At 38.0% G+C, this 12,312-nt stretch overlaps 1 protein-coding gene across 2 annotated transcripts in view; it reads right to left on the bottom strand.

The window, feature by feature from the left end:
• The window catches only part of LOC117231471 (zinc finger homeobox protein 3-like), a 288,298-nt gene that overhangs the window by 193,733 nt on the left and 82,253 nt on the right, over window positions 1-12,312 (bottom strand). For both annotated transcript variants that reach the window (XM_033489938.1, XM_033489937.1), the window contains exon 3: window positions 7,840-7,890. The gene's annotated coding sequence lies outside the window, so the exon portion shown is untranslated. The remainder of the gene's footprint in view (window positions 1-7,839; window positions 7,891-12,312) is intronic.

The raw sequence follows: 12,312 nt of genomic DNA, 5'->3' as shown, positions 1-12,312 counted from the left end.
GCAAATAATCGAACAAGAAAAACTGAATTTTCCATTCTCATAAATATTAATGCTTTACTCTGAATTCTCAACCTAAATATACTTGAGCAAGAATTCTAGGTTCGTGGAATGATGCAAGCAGTCATTAGGATCATACAAGTATACAACGATAACAATTACATAATTCCAGTTATAATATTAAGCACCGTACAAAAGATGATATTATAGGTGTGTTTCCTAAAAAGTTTTCCATCGCTACCATCGAACCTCGAAACGTCAAATCGTTGGAGAATAAAAAATTAAACGAAGAAAAAATAAAAGATTAAGATAGCCTATAGGAAAGTAGATCACGCTTATAATTAAACTACAAATTACTATTTTATTTACCAAATGACCGTAAAATACAGTAAATCTGAAAAACTCGATATAATATAAAATAAGAGACGAAAGAAATAAAACTGTTTAGTGTCTCGTCAAAGGAGTTTAAAAATTCACGATGATAAAAAATAGAATAAAACTAAGATCATATCGCATCGATCACTTTGATTCCATAGATATCCCTGTTCAGGGTCAGCAACCTGATAGGTTTCACGATCACTCGCAATGCAGTCGAACGACTCTCGATCTCGTGTGGTTCCTCTTCATCATCTTTACTTGGTCCGTTATCGAAGCTATCCAGGTTCAGAGAAACGACCGTATACACTGGCGTATAGTAATCGGATGACCCGCGGCCACGTACTTACACGACGCGCGGGATTTCAATTGCAAATCGATTTCGCTTCTTTGTAGTCAACCACCTAGTGCGTGCCACCTATCTTCAATACGTAACAAGGAGGATCGACGTGAATCCAGCCACGCAACGTTCCCAGAAACGGTTCTAATCTCAGACGTGCTGGAGACCTGCAGTGTGCTCGCGCGGGAAAATCCATAAACTTCTGCTTTCCAGCAGGATCGATACGACCGATGAATGATTAAACCGCGGTATCGGCGCGCCGCTTTTTATTAATTCCCACGTCTCTTCGTTTCTCTTGCTTTTTATCAGCGAATGGATCGTTTGTTATAGGAACAGTTAAAACGTTACTTTTCCTGCTTTTTGCTGTTTTATATCGAGATTGAGAACCGAAGATCGCTCGTTGCTTGCTTCGAATAATTATGAACTTGGCCTGATGCCGATATTATGTATTGAAAATATTTCTAGCAGATTTTTAATGTGATATTGAAATTGAATTATATTTATTTATGTCGATATAATCATATTTGTGATCGATATAATTTATGAATCAAAAATGGCAAATATAATGGCTTTAGGGATTTGCTTAATTTATCAAGATTTTATTATAAGATCCCAGGGTATTTTGTATAATCGAACTGTTTTTCATTCGAAAAAATAGACCTGGTAGCAAGATAAAGTAAATTTACAATCAACTGACTGATTGGATCAAACGAGGTTTCACTCGATTAAATTTTATTCGTTAGCCAGAACGTTATATACTTTTAATCGTTCGTAATGTGCATAAGGCACAAAAATAGTCCACGATAAGCGATCTAAATTAATGAAAACTAGAATGTTTGGTTGATTATCCGATGCGATCCGCTCATTCAAGTTTTTAGCGACTATAGGTAATAAGGTAAGTGAACGAAAAACGGTGCCTTTTAAGGCTATTAAATAATGATCAAACATCTTTAAACGAACAATAATCCTATTGAAGTTTCTTTTAATATTTACATACATACTTTCCAACCTCGTTGCGTTCTTAGATTTATTTATTTATTCTATATTTAACAAATTTCTTGTATATTTTATTCTTATCGTCAATAGGATATGGTTGTTTGAGATAAGATGAAAAAAGCGCAAATTACACGTCACTGCATCGCACAATAATGCGAAAATCCAAATACCTACTTGTACTACATAAGATTTCATTGCGTATAATGATAGTAATCTATATAAGTATATCATCTGCAACAAAGAGGACAGACTACTCTATTCGATTGATTGACGATTTCTCTAACGGAATAACACGACGCCGCATCTTCGAGATACAGACGCGAACTTTACGAATAAGAGACACTGCATAAGCTGTTTACAAGAGCGTGACGAATTTCATTGACAGCCATGACGCGGATGTCGAACGCGTAAAACGTTAAACCATAACTAATTTGTCAGTAACACGATTCACGATAAAAATTCAATTTCCGCTTTCCGCAACGATTTGCATGATAAGTATAATTTATATGATAATTCTACATTAATAACGATTAAAATATAATATACATAATGGACTTCTTCTTAAAAACTCACCACATCTTTCTCGCGTGATTTTAAGCATTCTTGCGCCTGTCTGTTCTCTTTTTTTTCGTTCAATACGTTCTCGCAAGGTTACTCTCGCGTCTTTTAATCGATGTCGTCGTCAGTTTTTATTTTCGCGCGATTAAAATAATTTTGTTTGCGACTTTGAAAATTCAGCATGTTTTACTCTCATATGTAAATAATATAGCGTTCGATCGTAATCAAAGGTTCTGGAAAGATAATCGTTAATTGGAAAATTAATAAATGTCTGTGAATTATAAAACGAGAAACGCTGTCGAGAGATAAAATTACTTTCGATCGATGTTTGAGTGCCTACATGTACAGTTGTAGTGTGCGATACCAGCGAATGAAGGAAAGCAGCTGAGGAAATGATTAAGTGTCAATTTCGTTAGTGGGTATATTGTGATCTTTGGATTTTGATAAACAATTTCGAATGAACGTGGGTTAACGCCTCGGTTATTGATAGTTACGAACGTTAATCGTTTAACGCGATTGACAAATGAAAATGAATGGCTCGCCGGGGAAAAAAATAAACAACTTTGCATGAAAAAATTCTTCTAACAAATCAATGTGATACAAGATTTCTATACCGACATTCTCGTTTACCGCAATTAAGCTACATTAATCGAAAGATTTATTTCGCCGGTATAAGATCGTTATCATCGGCGAACATTTTATCCAGGTTTCAGTGCAAACTTTCAAAACCGTGCCATTTGACGTGATTGATCGCTAATACAAACGGATGATGGATTAGTTTCACACAGGTCATTCGCGCGATCATCCGAAATAAAAGTGGTCAAATGAGTGTTCGTCCGATGAGTGATCAATGTGCTTCATCAAATTCTGACCCCGTGACTGCGAACACTTTGTGATCCTCGATTTAACAATCAGTTTGTTCGTTTCCCACGTATAGACACGTATTTTGTTCGTTTCAATATCATTTATCCATGTCGAATTCGCGTTTCTTTTTTCTCCTTTCCAAAAACGATATCCTTTTTACGAACACGCGTCTTCGATAAATCGTTGTTTCATGAAAAGCGTTAGTTGTTTAAACTACGTACTTTAAATTCAGATCTTATTTCCATCGTATTAAAGATACGAATAACATCGTTTAACATATAAATTATACCGCTCTGTTGCAAATATTTCCATATAACTAAATAGTAAATCGATTATTGACACGTTCACTCCTGGTTGGATTTTCCCTACCTAGATATACTAAACAAGAATCTCGTAAGTCGAACTAATTAACTCTACTTCTTGCAGACTTTTCAAACTCGTTAGCTAGCTATGTGATTACCGACCAATTTAAAAAAAAAGCATGAAGTTTTACAAGACAATGTTGGTAACACGATCGCTATTCTCTGCCTTTTAATTTAAGGTATTGTACGTGATTCATGTATTTATTAACAGACGACTTTTATGCGAAACTTAAATGTGTCGCATAAAGTTTTACGCGTGTGGATTGCACGAATTATTATTTTCTATATTTTTTTGCTTTAATTTCATGATTTTTACTTCGCATTCTTATATCAAAATCAGTATCGCGCGCATATTGTAATAATGAACAAATACGTTACAGTGAAATTCTCATCTTCTCTGCCGTTAATTTTTTGTTAAGTTCATGGTTCGACATTTTGATCTTCTTCCACGAAAACCTTTTTCTCTGTACCATACGGTTCATTAAAACGATAATTATGCTTGTCCTGTCTAAATTTGCGCGTTTCTTTTACGTCGTTATTGACTTCCGTCTCTAATGAACGTTCGACTTCAGCTTGATTACGTAAATTGGTGTTTTAAGCAACAAAACCGGCGTTAGTCACTCGATAATGGCAGATAATCACCTCGCAATTAAAGCGTTTCGATCAGATAGACAGAATATATTAAGTGTACTGCCTACGTTTGGCTAATAACATTGTACACGGAGGTTTTAACATTACCAACACTAAGTCGGTTCTTCCGCGATTTGCTCGTGCTTGACAACCGGTATTTAAAAAATCGAGATAACGAAATATTTTTATTACCAAGAATACGATTTTGTTCTGGTACAGAATTGAGTAAATTAAATAATGCTGCTAAAGCTGCCTTTCACACACTTGTTCAGTTATTATTTCAGTTAGAATTTTATTTTATTAATTTACACGAATAATATTCCATAGAAACGAATAATTCCTATTATTATACATTAATTACACATACATCTTCTTGCAAATTATTTAACCAACACGAATTTCATTTAATTTAAATTGACATTTAACGTTTAACAATGATAGGAAATTTTGAAATAGAGGCTTTCTGAAAATGGATATTTTATTTGTAACCATTGATATCGCTATTATTTATATCATATATACCATTAATAAGAGTTAATTTAATATTTCGAACCAGAATGAAGAATTTACATTTGAATCACATTTCGTAAGCAGAAGTTAATCCGGAGAAGCCTCTGATGAAATAAATTTGAAGAAATATTGCTAAACGACCAGTTCTCGAACCTATATTTACAAATGCTTCTGCCTGCTTTTTCACGAATTCCACCGATTAATTAAGCGTTGTACCTGCTATTTTGATACAGTCAGTGTTTCAAAGCGAGCAGAATGGCGCGAGAAAATTATACGCGGCACGATGTTAATTAGTAGAAGAAGCTTCGAACGAACGTTTTGCTCGTTACCTACTAGAGGATCGACGCGATTAAAATCTTATCGGTGGACAAGAAACGCGAGTACCTGTAGAGATCATTAACTGTTGTACAGTGGCAACCTTAATCCTCTTAATTTCCATAAACGGTGCTCTAAATTCCACGGAAAAAGGACAAAAATATTACAAGCCAGAAAATTACACGGAATTACGTACGAGATTGTACGAAATTGCTTTCATTACGGCGACACTGTACGAGGATATTTATTTCTGAGAAACGATGCACCCGTTTCCTTTCAGTCGGAAATTAATGAACTAAATAAGGCGACAGAAGGCAACTAGCAATATTGTGCAATGCAGAAAACATGGATTATTAATTGCGTATAAGATCATTAACGAAGCATATGTTGTAAAGATAATTAATGGTAAGTATTCGTACGTTCATTATTTATTGTCGATCATTTGCATACTTTATTTTTTAAGACGCTTCGTTGACAGACGAAACGATTTTTCGTGAGATAAAAATTTCGTCAAATCGTCTGAAAAGAAGGTAAAAGAGTATATTGAGAGGAACGATTTTATATATTTGAAACGAAATGTATAGATACAAGCAAGGTATTTTATTTCCAAGCCATAATATCCTATCGTCACCAACTAATTAATTATATAATGAAAGTCTGATATAGGAATATATTAGAGAATATCGAATAAAGATTACCGTTTCTTAATTATTCTAGATTTGATAAACTCCGATTTCTAAAGATCCTACTTTAAACAGCTCCGTTTTTAAATAAATTCCGAAAGATATTTTAAAGTAACAACGAGAGAACCGATAGATTATTATTAATCGAATATTTTCTGCCCATAGTTCTGAATCAATAGTGCGAAAATAGGGAGAGAAAGAAGTAGAACACGGCCGAAAAATAGAAAAATAATTACAGTAGATTTAATAGCGTTCGTTGCATTTTCCGCGAAGTAAACGTGTTTATCGCGGCATTCTGCTTAAAATATCTATCAAAGACCCAGCCAAAGCGGATAGAATTTATGATGCTATAAACGACTGTAAAATTCTACGATTCGTCCTATTTTATCGCTGGATGTTCGAAATCGTAAGGAAATGCTATTTCCTGATAACAGCGTTTAATTATTTATGACGAATATTTAACGCGAAACACGCGGCATTTTAGCATCTGCGATTTACTTACTCGTATGAATTCGAGTTGCGTGCAAATAAAACGCGCGAATTATTTGAATCGCAATAACTACATACTTCCCGAAGGAACACGGTCGAATGAAAAATGCCCCTGATAAGAAAAAATTAGAATAGAAAAGTAGAATCTAGCTATTGGATGAAAGAGGAAAAGAAAACATGTTCGTTAATGCGACCCATCTAGCAGATGAAATTTCATTTACTCGATCGCATTCCCAAAAATATAATAATTTGGAGGGAAAAAGTAATTTTTTAAACGTATATATAATAAACATTTACAGTGTCTAATCAGAACGCGCGAACGATGAGAATCCGCGCGGGGTCGAAATTCTGGTGGGCGAACCGCGCGTGGAACGCGTTGGCGATAAATCTGACGGCGATCTCGACGCGGAATATTTTATTCGCGTAACGCCTCGCGTTAACAACTCATCGAGCGATATTACTCGCGCCATTCGAGATTACCGGTGCCAATAACCCTGCAGTCTGATCTATGCTCGGTTCGGACGTCACCATGGTCGCGAGAAGAGTAGGCTCGGCTGGTCGCGCGTATTCGCTCAAGAGTAAGCCCGTTTATTGTCGTGGACGGTGCAACGCGACCAACAGAGCTCCGCTTAGCCGTGGTCCAACAATGAAACGCCGCTCGGGAAAAATGATCGTCGTCGTCGTGGAGACGCGGAGGCAGGTCCGATGGGTTTCTTCGCGCGCCGCTTAACGACGATTTCGATCGTTTACGACTTTAATAATTTAGGCGCGGCCAGCCTCGCGAAGCTCGACACGTTTTCGCTCGTAAACCGCGCGACTAAATCCGTATTTATGGGGAAGAAGAGGTAGTCCGGCAACCGGACTGTCTCCTTCATCCTTCGCCTCTTTTCTTCTTCCACAGTTTGCTGCCACGTCTCAGTCTTTCGTGTCTCTTTCTTACTCTCCTCTCGAATCTGTATTTCTTTCTTCGTGATACGGGGCTGGCTTGGAGTCTCGCGAGGAATCGTTTTCATTCGAAAATTTGTCCCGATGTCGCTTCGCAAGTTCAGTAGAGATTATCGGTTCCGAGCATACGATTGGGGGTAGCTACGGTTTGTGGTCGACACTCTGAATATAATTTTTCGCTGAAATTTTCCGTATTATTTTTGTGTCTTTTTTAACGACGTTTGTCGTGTCCGTTTTCTAATCAGAAGACATCTTTATTAAGAGAGATTGTTATTTGTTAAGAGAAATTTAAGATTAACCAATCTGGTCGAGATACAGCGGTTTAAGAAATATTTGAACACGCGTCGAATCTTTTTACGAATGTATTATAAACAATTTTAAGGATAGGTGGTTATTTAAATGTAGAATGCATCGGTTTGATTTTCACTCGTAATTTGTTTCGTACCTACAGATTCAATTATCCAAACCAAAGCAGCAACAAATCTTTCGAAAAGAAGATTATCCCCGACGATCGAAATAGCTATAGATATAATTTATAAGTTAATTGGTTAAAATAAAACCGATCAGCTCATAACTAAAGCCAACTCCTGAGGCTCGTATCATTTTGAAAGGAATGTAACGTTACACCGCGACATTTATAAATTTCAAAAGGCGCTGCCTCGTTAGTTAAATGAAAGTCCGTACAGGTCGGATAATACGTGCATGTCATAAAGACCCCGTGCGCTCGGTCGTGAGACATTTTATATTATCTTTATATTCGCTGTTCACGACTTACCGAGGACGCAGACAGTAGAACTCATCTACGCTTCTTCCGCTCCCTTATATCCTGTAACAGAAAAATACGAGCATACGTTGAACACCACGTGCACCAATACAACCATCGAAAATACACAAGAACACACGCTTGTAACGTGAAAAACATAACAAACCCTGGGAACATTAATGCTCATATCGCGCAGGTGTGAAATTCACCGACTGGATTATGACGCTCCGAAGCTTAAACGCGTCGCCGATCATCCGGCGAGATTCTCGCGCGATAAGCGCAACATCCTGCGCAAAAATTGTTCGCGGAAATGCTTGCTGCAGGCGAACGATCATCGCCCAGTGATATACATTGTACCTTGCATACGTTTAGAGTGACGAGATTATAGTCAGATGGATCGAAATAACGTGTTCGATACTTTTGGCCTGCGCTTTCGTTGCAATTTTTAACAAAGTTCGAGGTAATCGATTTGGATATGACCATCAATTCTTTGTCTTAAGATGGAAATACGTAAATTTCTCAAGTGAAATAGAAGACTTTGAAACCGTAAATTTTTATGTGTCGCAAAATCGTGGGAACATGATTTAAGAAATGTTCTGTATCGCTGTTTTGCAGTTTTTTATTTGGAAGATTCATTGCCAAATTTATTTACACGTTTGTAGTGCGAAGAAATACTAATAAATAGTATGAATAAGCCCGCTATTTCATAATTTCATCATTATGACCTTATTATATTTTTATGTTGCAAACAGATCTGCAATAGCAAAAGGTCGCAAAACTTACGAAGCATTAAAATTCCTTCACTACAGAGTTAAAAATAACATTTTCAAAACGTAAGAAGAACAACGAGCCAACTCGCTGATTCAAATTCGCAATTTCACAGGTTTGAAAAATTCCGAGCGCTTTCACATCCGGCGAACGGTCGACACGCGTCGCCAGAAACGATTCATCGGAATCGTAATGAGTTTCGTTCCCCGAGGGGTCTAATTAAAAAAACAATTATCAATCAGCCTAACAATACCACGTGTCCCACATTAGCAAATACCGCCTCGCCGTGCACAACGCGTTCACAATGCGCTCGCCACGAAACAATGTGGCTACGAAGAAGGGACACGCTTCTCGAAATGCTCACCTCGAGGTATCCTCGAGGAAGAACAATACGACGAAACGGCACCGGCTGATCAGCATAATTTCGTGCGTTCGACCGAATGCAAAGACAAAAGAAGATCGAGGACCAAACCCAACGAAGGAAGAAACGACACGAGGCAAGACGAGGCGAGACGAAAGGAAACGAAACAAAGTGGAAGTGTGACCAGCATGGTGTGCAGGTACAATTAAAGCGACATTAATTAATTGTTAGCGCAACAATGCATCTGTGTCGGAGGCAGGGACGTAGGCAGAAGAGGGACCTCGAGGGCCTTCATAAATTTACATGTCTTTCGCCGCGAGAATCATTTTTTACAGCCGTTAGGAGAGTGTCCACGGTTGGTGTGCGTGCGGAGAGAAGCGGCGGACCTACAGCAACGCCTCGGCTATATTACGGGTCCCCATGGTGTTGCTCATAATAACCATCGATGTCTCTCCGCGGGCATGGAACCAGCCTCGAGCTTCGATCTTGTTATCCGTCTCCGGTACTCCAATCGAAACGTCTCGATCGACTTTGGGTTACGATTATTCTCTTTTCTCTCGTGGTTTCTTGGAATTTTCGAAGGATTTTTTAAGTTAAATTCGTCTTGAGTAAATTTTTGTGAAGAAACTGATTCGATGAAAGAGAAAATGGCAGGTATGATACAGTCTCAAACAATATCGAACTGACAGTGTTGGGTTAAAGATATTTGTCCTATTATTGCGTTCCATCGTGTAATAAAACGATGTAATTAGCTTTCTTACTTTTTGCTTTTAGCATAGTTGGGTGGATAATCCTACGTATTTCTATCATAAAATGGCAGCTTAGAGAAGTTTGGAGATTAATTTCGAGAAACTTCTTTGATCTCTGATTCAATAACGAAAGCTGATGAGTTCGAAGGTGTATTATTTTATCTTACTGTATTGATGTAAAAATATTTGCTCAGCTTCGTGTATTGTTCTTCGTCCAAAATTAAATGGTCGCTTAAGGTCAAATTCGTCATCGTGAGGGATGTAATGTATAGCTGACCTCCTTCTTTATAGTCTTGCTATTCGCTGCAAACTGTATGCTTACGGTGTTTATTATTCTTCAATAAGATAGTAGACTAATGAACAAATGAGCTACATATCTACGTATAATGATATCTTGTCTGATAAATTGGTATGATTGCTTCGTTACAATTTCAAATTGTTGCAAGAAAATCAAAGGATTGTTTCATCGACTAGATAGAATTTTTCTATTTGTATAGAATAAATTTGTGACAATTTCGATCCTATGAATGCTTATATGCGTAAAAGAAACACACAAGCACGCACACAGCCAAAAAGATTCCATTCTTCCAGTTTATGAATGTTAACGTGCATTTAACAAAATCAATAATCATTTTCCTTCGACAAGAATATCTACGAATTTTCTTCGCAATTGGAGAACCAAGTGCTAATTTAATGGATTTATGCCGTAACTAGTCCCTGTAGTTCTCATAATAAATCGTTATCTATCCCTAACCTTCATAAAGACTTCGATAATAAACGTATCCCGATCGTAAATATACCTTACTGCTTTAAACACTCCACTAACATTAATACGTGACATAAAAGACAATTCGTAACAAAAGGAATAATATTCCTTAATAATTCCTTAACGTGTCGTGTCATTCGTTGCAACAAAAACTTACGAAACCACATACTCCTTGAAAAACGATATCTATAATCCGTATTCTTCCTCGAAGCATACCAGTGATCTAATTACAAAAGTAGCGTTCAAGAGCAATCGAAATCGATATCAGCATAGAGAACAATCCCATGTCTTGTTCATTCCAGTTTTCTTTACGAGATCGCGATAATCAGCACTGGTAAAACTCATTGTGATAGTCGGACGAAGCTTGTGGACGAACCACTCTATTTTTCGCATAATAAATGTGATTTGCACGCTGGTCAGATCTTCGGTTACCGGTGGAACGGATGGTGAAGGGTAGGGTAAGCGTGGTTATTTTCGTCAATAGCGGCGTCGTTCGTTGAAAATTCAAAAAATTTCGCATAATGCCCTCTCGGCGAAGCACCGTATTAAAAGAGATACGCGATCGTAATGTGAGACCGAGAGACGTGGGTGGTTCGTTGCACGAGGGCCGATACCGTGGTTATTTTTAATGTTGCCTCCGAGCGTGATCACGGACAGACAGAGAAAAAGAACGTTCTCTTATAATCGATACAGGTGCTACCGAAATTAATTCGACGCTGTTCGATCGATCGCGATAAGGGCTCTGCAGCGTTGATTCCGGACGAGTCGAACCAGCGATATTAATTTGTCAGCTGCGATATACATACAAGTACGTACGACGCTTGGTTCAACATGTACGATATCAAACAGGTAGTTTTTTTAGCGATAACTCTTTTAGTTGGGTTATCTGCCGTGTATGCACTGGCTATTATCGAACACGTAACACACCTCATCCGTAATAATCGGTCGAGGTTGAAGGTGCTACCATATTTCGAATAATACGTTTTCGAGTCTGGGCAAAGTATTCGATGTTTTTATATATTTCACAAGTAATATTTAGTATTTTATTAAAATCTGTACTATTTCGTTTCTGAAAATTTTACTTCTCTAAATGGCTACTCTTAACGCGTTAATTGCGATACACCGGATATCGATTAATGCTTCGTCAATGAAGAATTCTCTTGCTTTCTTCTATTCTCCGTTCCAACAATACAGAAGCCTTTAAAATGCGAAAAGGATCGTATACTCAGAATCAAAATCAGCGTTACAAGCTTTCTACCTATATTCACCGCACAGCGTTTTTAACATTGTACCCTAAATCACAGTTACAATCGATTCCTACCGCACTATAGTTCACAATCACCGTTCTTGTACATCCAAGCAATCGAACGTGCCACGAACTTTGCAAATCGTTGAAAAGCTCGTTACAACGTTACACGGGTCTATTGCAGAGGAGAGTTCGCGAGACGTACAAGAGAACACGGTGTCTTCCCTTTCAAAACAATGTCCTGGCCAGATCCGGGCGGAGGTAACGTCTTGTCCTTCCTGGCCAATAAAAAGCCGCGCGAGCGACATGTTAGTAGCAACGCTTTTATTACCGCCTTTACGATGCTTTTCGGCCCTCGTCCGGTTGTTCGTCGTTGATCCACGAATCACCGATTCGCCGCTACGAAAAAGCTTCGTTCCGGAATTTTGACCAGGTTCTTCCCCCGCTTCGTTCCTCCACCACCTACCGCCAGGCCATCGGGGCATATTTTATTTACGATGTCCTGCATTATCATCGGGCGGACGCGCGCGCCATTGTGGCCTACGTGCGCGCGTTATTGCGGGGAGAGAGAAACACATAGAGAGAAATTTATGCG

Source organism: Bombus vosnesenskii, unplaced genomic scaffold (assembly GCF_011952255.1).
Source record: "Bombus vosnesenskii isolate JDL3184/JDL3185 unplaced genomic scaffold, Bvos_JDL3184-5_v1.1 scf7180000013272, whole genome shotgun sequence".
NCBI classification, from domain to species: domain Eukaryota; kingdom Metazoa; phylum Arthropoda; class Insecta; order Hymenoptera; family Apidae; genus Bombus; species Bombus vosnesenskii.
This window is presented reverse-complemented; position numbering and strand designations above follow the sequence as displayed.